At 37.9% G+C, this 16,580-nt stretch overlaps 1 pseudogene; it reads right to left on the reverse strand.

Moving 5' to 3' along the window:
- Positions 1-1,590: 1,590 nt before the first annotated feature.
- On the reverse strand, positions 1,591-4,643 carry LOC143379517 (melanoma inhibitory activity protein 2-like; annotated as a pseudogene).
- Between the last annotated feature and the right edge of the window lie 11,937 nt (positions 4,644-16,580).

Below are 16,580 nucleotides of genomic sequence, written 5' to 3' on the forward strand. Positions count from 1 at the left end.
TATTCCCTGAAGAACTTAAAAGAGCATACTACAGGGATACTGCCACATTGATGTTCATAGCAGCACAATTCACAGTAGCTAGACTGTGGAACCAATCTAGATGTCCTTCAATAGATGAATGGATAAAAATGTGGCATTTATACACCATGGAATATTACTCAGCACTAAAAAATGACAAAATCATGGCATTTGCAGGGAAATGGATGTCATTAGAGCAGGTTGTGCTAAGTTAAGCTAGCCAATCCCTAAAAAACAAATGCCAAATGTCTTCTTTGATATAAGGAGAGCAACTAAGAACAGCGCATGGAGGAAGAGCATGAGAAAAAGATTAACATTAAACAGGGACAAGAGGTGGGAGGGAAAGGGAGAGAGAAGGGAAATTGCATGAAAATGGAAGGAGGCCCTCATTGTTATATAAAATTACATATAAGAGGATGTGAGGGGAAAGGGATAAAATAAAAAAAAACAAGGGAGAGAAATGAATTACAGTAGATGGGGTAGAGAGAGAAGATGGGAGGTGAGGGGAGGGGGGATAGTAGAGGATAGGAATGGTAGCAGGATACAACAGTCACTAGTATGGCAATATGTAAAAATGTGGATGTGTATCCGATGTGATTCTGCAATCTCTATACGGGGTAAAAATGGGAGTTCATAACCCACTTGAATCAAATGCATGAAATATGATATGTCAAGAGCTTTGTAATGTTTTGAACAACCAATAAAAGTAAATAAATAAATAAAAGAAAAAAAAATGTATTCACTGGCCATTATTTGTGATAAAGCTGCTTCTTATATTTAAGAAGAAAGTTATATTACTGCATTTATTTTAGTCTAAAATGTATACTCTTCACAAAAAACTGAGGAGCATATTTAACACTTGAAAAAACCTTAACCACTAATTCTTAATTAGGGTATTTTTAATAAATGTTCTTTTTTGGTCTCTATCAGGGAAACATTGTTTGAAGTGTCATCTCTGGATTAGTGCAGTTTTGCAAATTGCTCCTTATTTGCAGTGATATTGAAATTGAGAGTAATTACTTCAAGCATTTTATAGTAGTTTAGCAGAGTCATTTTATGACTACCTCCTATTTCCATGACATGTTTAATTGTGTTTTTTGGTTTACTCTTAATATGCTCTAGTTATTATTTTTTTTAATGGAAAAACTAGCTGATTTATTGGCATTTTCAATGCCAAAAAAGACTTTAAATCAATTAAGATCTTTCATTTAGCATAGAGTTACTTTCACATTTGCAACAATCACAGTAAATATGTTTTTTTTGTATAAAGGGACACCCTTTGATTGGAGTTTAAAATATCCTCCACTGCAAGATTACATATATAAAACTCTGTTTGTTGCTCATATAATAGTGGATTAATCAAATTAAAAGTTATACTCTCTAGAATAAGATAAAATGGAAACAAATTTACTCATCAGATTCATATATAAGCCATCTTTATTTACAACATTTTATCTTAAGAATTATAATTCTATTAAGCATCAATTGGAACAAAAGTATAATCACTTAAGTAAAAGCAGTTACTTAAACTAAAAATGAGAGATTACTTTTGAAGGCATATGAAAAATATTGTCAGGTTTTTTGTTGTGCTTCTGGAGGTTCAGTAGCAGGCTCATTTGAAGGTGGAATAAACCCTGAAGGGAACTCACTTCTACTTTCAGAATGTGGGGGTGGGAGGCAGGGGAAGAAATCCAGCTCTTGGGGGGAGATAATGAGGAAAACACCAAGGTACCATTGGGAAAGGAGAGGGTGGTGGGCCCGGTGGAAAATATTCTTTACATGCTCCATACATGTTTCCTGGAGGAGGTGGAGGGAAAAAGGTCCTCTTCTCATGAACTGACTCCTTGGATCCACTGGAAACAATGAACCTCTGATTGGAGGGAAAGGTGAGAAAGCAAAGGCAGAGACAGTTGCTTGTTTTTCAGCAGGGAGAAATGAATCTGGCACATTGAAATCACCAAGATTGACTTTGGTATCATTTCTGGATTCCCTATCATTACTGGATTCCATTTCTGAAGACGTAGGCCCATCCATTTTATCCAAAGGGGGAATAGTGGAACTTCTGAGTTCTGCTGATCCAGATGGTTTACCAGAATTAAAGTAAAATTCATCTTACCTTGGTAGAGGAAGCTGTGGATCAGAATATGGTTGGCCTGGTGGAGGGATAATTGTCCTATTGGCCTGTTCCCATGGAGGTGCCAGGTGCACGGTGTCAGAAGATTCTCCCTAGGATCAGTTAACCTATCACAGTTTGATTCTCTTCTTTTATTGCTAGTCAGATGGTCCAGGGGATTCTCTGGACCCCTTTAGCCTCTTCCTCCTCCCACTGGCACCAAAGGTGAGAGTATGAGTAGACCCTCCTTTTATTAATGAGAAGGTCTTGTTTCACATGAAGGTGGACCCAATGATGAGGGACCATTTGGGGAAATTGCTCTGCCAAAGGCTGTATTTGAAACATCAAGTGCAGAATAATCTTTTTCTACAAGTTTAAATTTGAATTCCATTTTAGTTAATTTTTGTCTTTGGTGAGCATTTTGTTTCCTTAAATAATTGTGGTATCTTTCAGCATTCTGAGCTGCCAACTCATTACCATGTGCTTTTTTCTCATAGTACATAACATGCCCCTCATAAAAATGAATGGTTCTCTCCAATTCTTCTTCAAGATCTTTGGCTCACTTTCTATAGGTCTCCAGCAGTTTAGTTGTATGGCTGATCTTTTTTTCCACTTTGGAAAGTTTTTCCTCTTGCTCTACCTGGTAATTTTCCTCTCCTATTAATTTCCTTTGGAGTTCCATTACATTTTCTTGATATAGTTTCATTATGACTTTAAGTTTCTGCTGAAGATTCTTGTTGTCACTTACAAACTGTGTAATTTCTGCTTGCAAAGATGCTTGTTCTGTCTTAAGATTTTTAATGTGTTCTGTAAGTTTTTCTTTGGTTTACCTACTTCAGATAATAAAGTAAAAAAATTGAGTACTTTCTCTTTTTATGGTTTTAAAAGAGGCCTTTAACTTAGCAACATAAACCAGTTTCTTCAAAGCCCCTTTTGGCTGATCTTCTAAGTGAGCACCAATTTCTGATTCACTCTTCATTTCCAACTCCAAGTTACCTTCATCTATTAGGACGTCTCCAAGCACAGGAGCCCATTTTTTTTTTTATCTGCAGCAAGTGTTCAGTCAGAAACTTAATATGATTTTCTTTATCTCTTGGAACTTGTTCTGCATGTACTTTAGAGGGTACCAATGTCATTTTCTGTTTATTGAGGCTGTTCACTTTTTCTTTCCATACTTCAATGTCTTCTAAGGGCTGTTTCTGACTTTCCTGAAGTTGAGAATTTTCATTGAAAGCCTCTTTTATTGCTACTGTAACCCCTTCTTCATTCATTTGAAATATTTTCAAGGTTGTTTTAGCTTTAGGTATTTGTGATCTGAGGGATTTTGATTCATCTTCTAGGGACTTAATCTTTTTTGATATATCTGCCATCAATTCATCCTGTTGAGAATGTTTACTTTTCTCTTCTTTTTCTAGAAAGAGTATTTCATCCTTAAGTTTAGATACAGACCTATTCAGGTTTTCAAATATTGCCTCCAAATTTTCTGCTTCTATCGACTCCTTCTCCAAAATGTCATCCTTTAAAGATGACTCTAAGCCTTCATACTCTTTTTGAACAAGTCTAACTTTTTCAAGTATTTCACATTTTTCTTCAATTAGTCCAGAAACTTTAAGAGCAAGCTCTTTTTCTCTTCTCATATAATGCCTGCTTCTCACAGACTGATAACTTCTCCACAGAAACAAGAGAACAACAAAAAACCCAATAGCTGTACATATCACCAACTCCCATGGACAGCTATAAGGACTACGGTGTGTTTCCATGTCTTCAGACAAGGCAGACTACAACCCTGCTTACTTCTTCCAGGACCACCCCCAAGTAGGGCTGAGGGGTAGCTCTTTCCCCCTCATCATGCTAAGGCTACTTTGGCTACTCCGTCTACAACCACACCATGCCCAGCCATGCCAAAAACAGGACACACAGGCCTTTGGTCAGGAACAAAACTGCACCAGGCAACAGAGCAGACCATTATAAACTAGCAGGTGGGGAGGACTGTGGGCATGGGCATGGGGAGCCCTGGTAATGGGCTCCCAGGGACCTAGCACACTCATGCTGCCTGTCAGGGAAGTCGTGGCCCCTTCACTATGCTGTGCATCCTGAAGCATCACAGGTTCAAGCCTGTCCCAATCAAACCAGAGAGGAGTCTTTTCCAGGTCAACTACCTGTTGATTTGGTTTAGGCCAGGCCAAGGCAGAACTTCTATACAATCATAATATCACCCATCTTGATGTAACTAAAATTCTAAAGCTCTAAAAATTTTAAAGAGCTAATACATCATATATTTATATTTGTACCACTTGCTTTTTTTTGTTTTAATGACTCATTCCTTTTCTGCCCCTCTTGTCCCCTCTTTTTCCTTCCTTCCTTCCTTCCTTCCTTCCTTCCTTCCTTCCTTCCTTCCTTCCTTCCTTCCTTCTCCCTTTCCTTTTCTTGCAGTGTTGGGGGTTAAACTTCAAGGGGTTAAACTCCTTGTACATGCGGCAAGCTCTGTACCTCTGTTCTACCTTCCAGCCATGTTGACACTTTCTGCAGAAGTAATCTGAATTTTTTCCATAGATAAACTCTGTTAGACTATTTTAAAACTAATTTTAGAAGAGTTGCAAGCATGATCACGAATCAGTTTGATAAGTTATTTTTAAGTAGTATAACATATCTAATGTTTTTAAAAAGAAGGATCTTAAAACTTGAGTTGGTTTTCATGTCAGTTTTTGTAGACTACTATTTATTGAAGAGTATTCAAAATCTGTTTTCAGATGTTCTATTCACTTCTCATAGGATGAAAACACTTCTAAGCAAGTGGTCATTATAAATATATGGCAAACAAAAGGATAAAATCAGTGAGATTCTGCCTCAAACAAAACAGAATACAATGTTGCATGGGATTCTTACACAGACACAGGGGACCCCAGGGTATTCAATATGAAGCAGTGTTTATTTGGGTGCTTCCAGCCTCAGTGGATTCTTATCCAAAGGCTGAGCATTTAGTATAGGGAGTGATGCCTTATATATTCTGGTTAGTTTCCTTTTAGATACTAGCCTTTGTCTTCATATGAGGTAATATTCCTATTTGGGCATTGTATTTCTATATTACAAAGTAGCAAGAAGGTTCAAAACTGATTTCCCAAAGGCTCATAATGATACATATGGCATCATATTCTCTTTCCTTTGTTCTGAGAAATCTATACCACAAAATATAGCTCAGTGGTAAAGCACCCCTGGCTTCTATTCCCAGTACCAAACTAAATACATGGCAGATGCACTTAATTTAGGGCACAGAATTTAGCATTATAATGAGTTTTAGTGAGCAAAGTTTACCCTAGGTCACTTAGAAGAGGAGCTATGAATCTTTGGCTGGTTTAAATTGGTTCTTCCAGGTCTATTCTGAAGAACTGTTTCTGATGAAACAACTTCAAGGGCTGTTAGCTGAGCAGCTCTCTGCCTGCGGTCACAGGTGATCCTAAGTTCCTTCTTTGCAGCTCATCACTTTTTTCTGGTAAGGAGAAAAGTCTGAAGGCTGGCAGAGCTTGACTTCTTGGGAGATCTCCTTCCTTTTAGGCCATTCTAAGAAACTTCCTCCAGCACCTCCAGTATCTGAGATGCAGAGAGTTTGAATAGTCCCCAAATCTAGATCTTTGAGACCTGATCCTGGCCCTTACCTCACTCCACATTACTTGGTTGTTTCCTGGGGCACCTCAAGGCCCTGATTTTTGAGGGTTCCACTTCCATCTCGCCTCTATATCCCCCCAGTGCACCCAGGGCTTCAGTTGCAGTACCTAACTGGGAACAAGGTTCTCCAGGCAGGAGTTGCAGCCTTCCTGGCAGCTATCTTGACCTTGACCCTCAAAGAGGGCAGTGCCTCTGGGGATACTTAGTGGACCACCTTTGTTTTACTTATGGGGTTGAGTCTTAGCCTTTGTTGCCAGAGAGTTGTTTCTCCCTTGGATCTCCCTCCCTGAGATATTTAGTCTTTGATTGAGGCTGAAGGCTATCTAGGTGGCAGCCAGTTGCTTTTCTCACTTTCTTTACCCACTGGTACGAGAATCAACTTTCTCTCTTACAGCCCATTGCCCAAGGGACATGTGACCCAGAAGGCTTTGAAGGTTTGTGTTGTGGGAATGGGTGGAGCCACTGTGCATTCAGCAATTTTGGACACTTGTTTTGAGAGGCTGAATAATGAGAATCTTCTGCAGATTTTCTTCTACATCTGACAATGAGGTTGTGATGAATGCAGTCAGGAATTCCTTTATATCATCTGTCATTTATGGCTAGAGACTGACCTAGAAGCCTGTAGTCCTGGGACCAGAGAGGAGAAAGCAGATTTGGGCATATTGTTGAATAAAGAAATTGATGGTTAGGGGTACAAAGGGTGTGGAGAAGGTTGAAAACACCTCTAAAGACCTCCCTGGGATACTTGGTAAGAGATGCCAAGAGGACAGGCAGGGCTCCTGACCCACCAGCTCATGAGCCATCGCTGCTCAATAGCCACAGAGTCAAAGCCACAACCTCATGCAGTGCTGGCCTCTGAAGGGGTGACTGGAGCTGTCCAGGTACTAGTGGGATGGTTTCAGGATCCAGCAGTGATTTCAGGCTTGGTGGCCACTCACTGGTATGTTTCCTGTTTTGCTGTGCTTATGAAGTAAACTGCTATAGACATTTGTGTGCAGTTGTGTTTTTTCTTTCATTTTTATTACAAGATTTTCTCAATTAAAATGTGTTTATATGCTTGAGAAATGTTAAAATTTTATTAAGGTAAAATTATATACTTTAAAACTCTTTAAGCAAGTGTAAAGAAATGGAGACTTTTCTTCATTTGGGACATTTTCCTGAGTAATGAAACCAAGCATTGACAGGATGGTGTGAGAATTAGCACAGGAAGAGAACAAAAAAAAAAAAAAAAAAAAAAAGAAGAGTAAGAACCCAAGAACTTCTTGGCACATAGATCAACCTTATATCTGTTTCTTGGGGCTGCTGTGACTTTGTACTACGCTGGACAACTTAAAGAAATAGGATTTTTTGACTCACAAGTCAGGAGACTGGAAGTTGGAAATTAAGAGGCTGGCAGAGTGGGCTCCTTTTGGAAGCTCTGAAAGAGAAACTGACTCATGCTTCTCTCTTAGCTCCCGATGGCTGCCAGCAAGCCTTCGCTTTCCTTGTCCTGCAACAGTGTGACTCTGATCTTGGTCTCCATTGCAACTTGACTCTATCCCTGTGTGTGTGTGTGTGTGTGTGTGTGTGTGTGTGTGTGTGTGTGTGTGTTTATCCTTTTCTTGTAAGGTCATCAACCATATTGGATTAGAGTCATTATTCATTTCTTCTATAAAGTTCACATGCAAACTTAAAATGAAATTTGGACGTTATCTTTTTGGAGAACACAGTTCAAACCACAAGTTATTTTTCTTTGGGAGAAAGAATTAAATTTTACTCCAGAGTATTACTATAGTTATAGTTGTGTAGTTTGTTGGTTACTGAGTTAATTAAAAACATTTCAGCTTTCCTTTATAGAATATGTCCAACTCTCAATTTTGTTGCCTTTGAAATAACTTAGAGCTCCAATAGCCTCATGGTATGCAAGGACTCCATCCAAAAACTAAAAATATATCATCAAGAGAAAATAAGGTAAAACTAAACAAATCAAGGTGTATACCATACCCATGGGATATAAGGCATAACATTATAAATGTACACTTCTCCCAATAGGAATTTCTGGATTTAATGTATTCTCACTAAAAATACCAAAAACTTTTCTTTAAACATTGACACAATGTTCCTAAAATTCTTATGGAAGTCCAAAAGCTAAGAAGTGTAAAGATGCTCCTAAAGACTATATGTCAAGACCTATTATAAAAGTAATGCCAATGTAAGAATTAAATAAACACAATGATGGATAAACTGAACAATGTAATAGAAAACCCAAAGCCTCAAACATCCATCCCGATGGGATCATTATCATGGCTCTGGAGTAGTCAAAAGTTTCTTAAACAGTACACAAAATTATAAAATTTAAACAAAAAATTAATTATTTAGACTATGTTAAAATTAAAAAGTTCTGTTCATCAAAATTCCTCAAGCTAAAGAGTTAAAAAGACAATTCACAGAATGGAATAAGTTATTTTTACAAATATATCTGATGAGTGACACACCACAAGTATATCAAGAATTCCTTCTAATCAGCAATAAAAGGACAAATAACCCAATACAAATACTGGAAAATGTGAAAACAATTCTCCCAAAGAGGATTTTCAATTGCAGCAATCATATTGAAAGTGATTATCACTGATTGTCAGGGAAATGAAACATTAAAAACTATAATGTGGGACTGGAGTTGTGGCTCAGTAGTGGAGTGATTGCCTAGGACACATGAGGCCCTGGGTTCTATCCTTAGCACCACTTAAAAGTGAAATAGAGATATTGTGTCCACCTACAACTAAAAAAACTAATAAAAAAACTATAACGCAACATGACTACACACCCACTAGAATGCCTAGAGCAAAATGGGTAGACAATTATCAAATGTTGGTGAGAATTTGGAGCAAGCCAAACCATTACATGCTTCTTAAGAGAAGGAGAATTGGTACAAGAACTCTGGAAAACATTTCCATAGTATCTACCACAGCTGGACAAATGCAAATGCTTCTGGGATGTTAGTAATGTTTTGTACCTTGATCTAGGTATTCATCTCCTGACAATTGTTGAGCTGTGTTCTTTTCAGTGAGTATTCTTCTGTATGAATATTACTTTCAAAGCATTTGATTTATTATTTTCAGTAACAGTCCCTTTGGATATTGTTAAGCAAAAATACTTTACCTTGGAGGAGGACCTACTTGAATGGTTATGAGAACTTTGAAGCCTATAGTGTTAGTTTGGGTGTCTCAAGAAACAGGACTTCAAAAAGGGAGATTTAGGAAGTGAAGCAAGAAAATATGAACATGAAACTAGAAATATGAGGTGGTAAAAGTAAAGAAGCCAAAAAAGGATTCATGAACCAGGCAGTTACAATTGAGGACAGCTGATGCTGACAGTCATTAGGAAGACAATTAAGGTCTAAAAAGGTAGTTTTCTCACAAGTCCCCATCTATCATGAGGTCAGATCTACTTGCCAGGGCCATAAAACCTCACAACAATTTTAGCTTGCCCAGAAAACAGATTGTGTTTCTTAAACCAGAGAAAAGTCTTCAGATTAACACTAAAATGTCCCTGGTATGTAGAGGAATGCCAAAAGAGTCAGGTGTGGAACCAACTCAATTCCATTCTCCTACTTGTTGAGTTTACTGTGTCCTTCAAATTAATGACCACTTATTTATGATAAAAACATTTTGAAAACATGATTAAAATGGAAGTGTTAGTGGGAACATTAACTAGAAGATCCTCTAGTAACTAGAAGATTCTCACTTCCAAATAGTAGAGTATTGTTACAATTTCAGTGCTATAGTTGGTTTCAAAGCCAATTGATATTCATTTTCTTCCTCCACCACTCATTCTAGATTTCTTTCATCCATGGTTATTAGCATTTCAGTTGCTCCTGATAGGGAATTCAGATCTTCTTTAAGGGATGTGAGCCTTGGGAATAAGGCCTTTGTCAGGCTGTGGTTTGTATCATTTCATTTTCTGTAATCAGTGGTATGGAATCACCAAGAGGTTTTAGATGAATATCTTCTAGGCTCCAGACATATCTCTCTGCTGTTTGCACAATGGTGTCTCCTGTGAATTCATGTTGAAACTTAATCTTCCTTGTAGTGACATTAAGAAGTGAGGTCTTTTTATTGAGGTCATGAGCGATGATTAATAGATTGGGGCTTTTATAAAAAGGGCTTGTAAAAACTCAGCTCGAAGTGGATCAAAGTCCTAGGTTTTAGACCTGAAACTCTGCACTTGCTAGAAGGAAAGGTACATCCAACACTCCAATATATTGATTCAGGCATTGACTTCCTTAATAAGACTCTTAGAGCACAAGTAGTAAAAATCAAGAATAAACAAATGGGTTAACATCAAACTAAAAAGTTTCCTTACAGCAAAAGGAAAAAAAATTGTGAAGAGAAAGTCTACCAAACGGGATAAAATCTTTGCCACCTGCACCTCAGATAGAGCTTTAATTTCCAGACTATATAAAGAATTCAAAAAATTTAACACCAAAATATAAAACAAAGCAAAAACCAAATAATACCCAGTCAATAAATAGGTAAAGGAACTGAAAAGACACTTCACAGAAGAAATATGAATAGTCAACAAATCTATGAAAATATGCTCAACAACTTTAGCCATTAGAGAAATGAAAATTAAAACCACACTGGTATTCCATTTCACTGAAATCAGAATGGTGATTATTAAGAATACAAGTAACAATAAATGTTGGTGAAGATTTGGGGGAAAAGGTACACTCATCATTGCTGGTGGGAATGCAAATTTGTGCAACTGGAAAGCAGAATGGAGATTCCTATGAAAACTTGGAATGGAACAACCATTTAACTCAGCTCTCCCACTCCTCATTATATACCCACTCCTCAGCCTCCTATAGTGACATAACCACTTCAATGTTTATAGCAACTCATTTTATAATATCTAAGCTATGGAACCAATCTAGGTATCCTTTAATCCATGAGTGAATAAAGAAAATGTGGTATATATACACAATGGAGTATGTATGAATTAAGAATGACTATGAAAATGAAGAATGGCTATGATATTTGCAAGAAAATGCATGGATCTTGAGTCTATCATCCTAAGTAAGACAGTCCCAAAAAACCAATGGTCAAATGTTTTCTCTGATATATGGAAGCTAACACATAACAATGAGAAATGAAGGAAAGATTATAAGCACAGTAGATTAGACAATGAGGAATGGAGGGAGATAAGGAAAGAAAAAGGAAAGAGAGTGGAATGAATCTGACATAGTTTTCCTATCTACTTATATGAAAACAACATAGCGACTCCCATCATCATGTACATCCATAAGAATGGGATTCTAAATAATAAATAAAATAAAAGTATTCAATGTTATATAATAATAGATAAATGGATTCTTCTATCATGTATAACTAAAAATAACAAGTAAAAAAAAAGAAAAGAAACAAAACAAAACAAAACAAAAAACCCTACAAACCTCACACCTGGTTTTATAGCACTGAAATAAAATTTAATTAACGAAATGAAAGCATTTATGGGTTTGTTCTCTTCCACTTTTCTGCCAAATGAGGACACAGCTTCTGGGACAAAAATATTTCCCACTCTGACCTCCAGAACTGTGGGAAACAATTTTCCATTCTTTATTAATCACCCAATCTTAGGTATTTAGTTATGGTACAAAGAAGGGACTAGGACATCTTCCCTACCCCATTATGTCACAATAACTTTAACTTTCTGTGATGATGAGGGCCAATTATCAACACCAGCAGAGTAAAACCTTTGCCTGCTGGAGGAGCCCATAATTACTAGGAGGCAGCCATAGCTTTAAATTGAAGAGTATCCTTTTCAGATGCCTCATGATTGATAGAAGAGCTTCACCCCAAAAAGAATATGAAAGATGTCAAAACAGCAAGGAAAAAATACCAATTCTACATTTATTCCTGTTTGCAAGGCCCATTTAGTTTATTTCTCATGGACAGAGCATCATAAAATAGCCATTGATTCAAAATACATACTGCATCTTGAAGGACAGTAGCCCTAACACCCAGCTGCCATCTCAAAGCAGTACCTTGCTGCCCCTTTAAGGGACCATTCCAACATTCAAGTTGGCAATTTCTAGCAGATTTAGCATCGTGGGAACCATAGGTCCTGGTTTATCTCCCTAGTGAAAAATTTGGTCTATTGATTTGAGGTGATGATTCAGATCCCATGACCATAAGCAGACACTTACTAAGTCCTTGCAAATATGTACTGTCTGAGTGATGTGAAGGAAAAGAGGTCAGACCCATATCCAGAATATATATCTATGGTGATGCAGAAGAGTAGTGACTATTCATAAAAAATCAATGTCATAGGGGCTGAGGTTTTGACTCAGCAATAGAATACTTGCCTAGCATGTGCGAGGCCCTGGGTTCAATCCTCAGAACCACACAAAAATAAATAAATAAATAAAATAAAGGTATTATGTTCAACTACAACTAAAAAATAAATATTAAAAAAGAATCAATGTCATAAAAGACAAAGGATCCAGGTGGAAGGAGACTAAAGAGATGTGACAAATTAATGCAGTATCTGATCCTGGACTGGGTATTGTACTGGAGGGAGAGAATAAGCTATAAAGAGTATGTGAAGATTGGGCCTAGGGTTGTGGCTCAGTGGCAGAGAACTTGCCTTGCATATGTGTGGCATTGGGTTTGATCCTCAGCACCACATAAAAATAAATAAACAAAATAAAGATATTGTATTTATGTATAAATTTTAAAAATGTAAAAAAACCCCAATATTTTGGGATAATTGAGACAGTGGGAACATACGTAGTAGGGTAGATAAAGTTCTGTGTTGGTGTTAAAATAATGGGGGTTAATGACACAGGTTTGTAGAGAATATCTTTAGTCTAAGCAATCACACAGAAGAACTTAAGGATAAACAGCAATGATATATGCAACCTACTCTTAAGTGATTCAGGAAGAAACAATAATACTATGAATAAAGAAAGAGGGGAAAAAACAACAAATTTAGAAATTGATGTTAACAAAACAAATGTGAACTTGGATAAAGTATGTATAAGTGTCCTTTGTACATATCCTTCCATCTATTCTGTAAACTTAAAATTATTTCCAAAAGAAAGGTTTTTTGTTTTTTTTTAAATCCTGCTATAGTTCATTAAACAGATGCTCATATAAAAGTTACTGTGTGCCAATCCTTGAGGACACATAAATGACAATGACTTGGTCTCTCTTTCACAAATCCTGGCCTAAAGTAGAGGACCCAACAGTATCTTAGTTGGAACAATTTGGCTCAATTAATCTTGCATGCATTTTGTGGTTTGACACAATCTCTTTTTAACCCATTGGAGCGGATACTTTGCCTCTCTCATTTTTCAACAACATCTGCTCACTGACCTAACCTGCCTTTGAAAAATCCCTACAGCAACATATTCTTTGTATGCAACATAATCTCACATGGTCAGAATCCCATCAACAACAAATGGAGAGGACCCTGCAGAGAGTGGCCCAGCTTAGAGATCTGGTTTGAGATCCACAGTTGCCATTGCCCATCTTCCTTCCAGGATATCTGAAAACTAGAGTTGCAAGCAAGGTGGGGACTGACTTGCCTGAGAATACCAGAGGACACCGGAGGCTGAACAGTCCACATAAGGGCTGACCACTTCATTTGGATCCCTGGGCTGGTGTGTTGGTGGAGCTTCCTTTACCTTTCCTATCCCAACTGCAAGAGAGAAATGCTCTGTTTGCTCACTCAGCTTGCCTGCATCCACCAAGGGGAGCCACCTTCCAGGCCAGACTAACTGGATTTGTCTTTATTGTACTTGGTATCAATAGGTTTTTAGAAATTGAATAAATCAACATTTCCCAATTTGTTGCTTCAGCCTCCAGCTTAGAGCAAGTGTTTTAAAAACCAGCTTCCTGAAATTATGTGCAATGAATCAAAGAAAACTTTCTTTCTATAATGCAATTTCTGTGGACTAGGGCAGTGAGAGATGGGACTGGATTTAAATTCTGAAGTATGCAGCTTTCCACAAGTGTTCTTTTAAAATGGATGGGGTTCACCACAATCATGGAAATGGCATTGAGTTTCCCTCTTGGATTTATGCTGTCATCTGCTTTTCAGACAGCGTGTTTATTCTGAAGGGACAGTCAGTCCTGTGTGAGGAGAGAAATGGGTGACCTCTCCTGTAGGGTGGGTCCAAAACCACCTAGATCTCACAGGGTCTCATCAGTGCCAGTTGAGCTTGAACTCTGCCAGATGTCAGTGTGACCAGTTCCATTTTCTTGAAGAAGCCCACTTTCTGTCCCACTCCCATTTGGTGCAACACATCATGACTCTTCAGTTCTGCCAAAATATTTCAGATTCAATTTCCCCACCTTCCACTCGCATCTTGCCTCTTGGACGTCAAGGTACATGGGTGAAGGAAATGTAAACACACCTATTGTGTGAGTACATTAAAGAGGTCTCTCTTTCAAATCTGAGACCTAATGAAATTCCAACTGGTCAGGGAAAATCTTGTCATTCTCCTCCCATGATCCACCAAGACACCAGTGAAATAAAAACGCACACAGTTTCTAATAAAAGCCCCGCAGACTCCCCTTCTTCAGTGATGGCTGGGTTCTCTCCTGGTCTTCCTCTGGGTGCCACCCATGTGAGGTCAGGTCACCAGCATTGTGGTATGACAGCAGTCCCCTCCCAGTCACCATCCCATTGCTTCTGCTTCCATCACCACAACTGCCATTTCCAGATCTGTCACTTCTCAGAAAAGGGAGAGCACTCCACAAACACTCCAGTTAACAATTACGGCATAAGACCAATTTATCAAACATTTTCACCTCAGTAGAAAATCTCAGAATTTTTACTAACAAGAACTAAAACTGAGAAATTTAAAAAGAGTTATTTGCTAACTCTCTAACATGAAACTCCATTCACTGCTTCTGCTGGCTGGTGGGGGTCTCCATAAGCTGAAGTTCTCTGCAGGGGAGAAGTGCTGAAACTCTGCAATTTAAGAAAGGACTCTCCTGGACTCTGCTGTAACAGGATTTATGGAGGAACAAGAATAGAACTCTCCTGCTGCAATATGGATGGCCATAGCAGGTTTTCTTTATCAGGGTGTTCAGCTGAAATTTATATACCATTTGGTTCACTGCTATCTGTCCAAACTTAAGTTAATTAGGATTTGGAAATGTATTAATACTGTTGGTCCAAACTTAAAGTTAACTTGGTTTTGAAATTGTACTAACATTATTGATCACTTCCTTTTATTTTTTTCAATATTTATAGATTTATTCATAGCAGCCTCAAACAGAAAATAGCCCTCCTCCAGAAGAAGAAGAAGAAGAAGAAGAAGAAGAAGAAGAAGAAGAAGAAGAAGAAGAAGAAGAAGAAGAAGAAGAAGAAGAGAGCTTCCAACCAAAAGAAACTGATTGATTAGTCCTGGGCTCCCCTCTCTCTCAACCCCACTTGTGTAGCTTTTATGAGAATCTGGTTTCTCCAGGGAATTCCAAATGAAGTTTTCCATAAGGAGTTAGTCATACTCTCTTGGCCTCATGCTAGGAAACCAGTAAAAAAAGAAGATGAGGAGGCTTTGGTTTATGATGCTAAACATGGTAAAAGACAATCTCCATCCAGATGGTTAATTTTAGTCTTTGCCAATGCTAATGATTTTAAGGTAAGGCAATCTAATCTGAATCCATTGTCTATGATATTAATGCACACTAATTGTCTCACCCTTGTCCCTTGGCACAGTAAACCCGCATTGCCTCCCTGTGTATCTGCAGTTGTTAGGCTCTCTGGAGAGCATAGGCCTACAGGCAGGGTCCTCCAGCAGAGCTGTGGGATGGTATGATGTCCTCAGTGACAGCAGGCATCCTTCCTTCAGGAACACTCCTGCTTGGCTTCTTTGACCCAGTATGATTTTCTTGTCCTATGTGCATGTCACCGTCCAGTTTCTAGATGAATAAGGTTTTTCTTGCTACTCAGAATACAACCCATAGGGTTTCATTGGAAATTCTCCATTAAAGAAAATTGTAATGTGAGATAACTCAGACGACTGAAGAGTGTGTACAACATCTATCAACATTGTAAAAGTTAATAAAAGATAATAAAACAAACCATGACTCAGGTTGAGAGAAGATTAGAGTGACTTGAAAGTCTCTTATGTCCCTCTCCCTGATGCACCTTCCTTCCTAACTTCAGAGCAGTGACTGCATCCTGAGACCAGTAGGAACCAATCTTTCCCCTTTGTAAGGGTCGCAGGAAGTGTCTTTAGCAGGCTTCCCTTTTCCAATGTCATGGAAATATGCATTTTTAGATGCTTTTTTTTTTGCTTTCATATTTAGTTCCTTTAATCCACCTGGAAATGATTTCTGTGTATAATACAAGGTAGGATTCTTGTTTTATTTTTCCTATCTGGATAAGAATTATTTTAGCATCATTTGTTAAAATGTTAGTTCTCCCCCCATTAATCAGCAATATTGTGTATCTTCTGTATTAGATGGCAACATTTGTGTATTTGGACCCTGGTCTGTACCATTGTTTTAATTTTTAAATTTCTGGTTCCATGCCACATAATCTTAATTATAATTTTGTTTTTTCCCTTGGAGATTTTTCCTTTTTAGATATACATGACAGTAGAGATCATGTTGATATACATACATAGCTGATTATAATTTTATACCATATCTTGATATCTGGTGAAACTAACCTTCCTGGGCATCTCCTTGGCTGAATTTGGCTATTTATCATTGAATATAAATTTAAACACTGCTTATCAAGTTACACACACACACACACACACACACACACACACACACACACACACACA

This window comes from Callospermophilus lateralis, chromosome 13, assembly GCF_048772815.1.
Source record: "Callospermophilus lateralis isolate mCalLat2 chromosome 13, mCalLat2.hap1, whole genome shotgun sequence".
NCBI classification, from domain to species: domain Eukaryota; kingdom Metazoa; phylum Chordata; class Mammalia; order Rodentia; family Sciuridae; genus Callospermophilus; species Callospermophilus lateralis.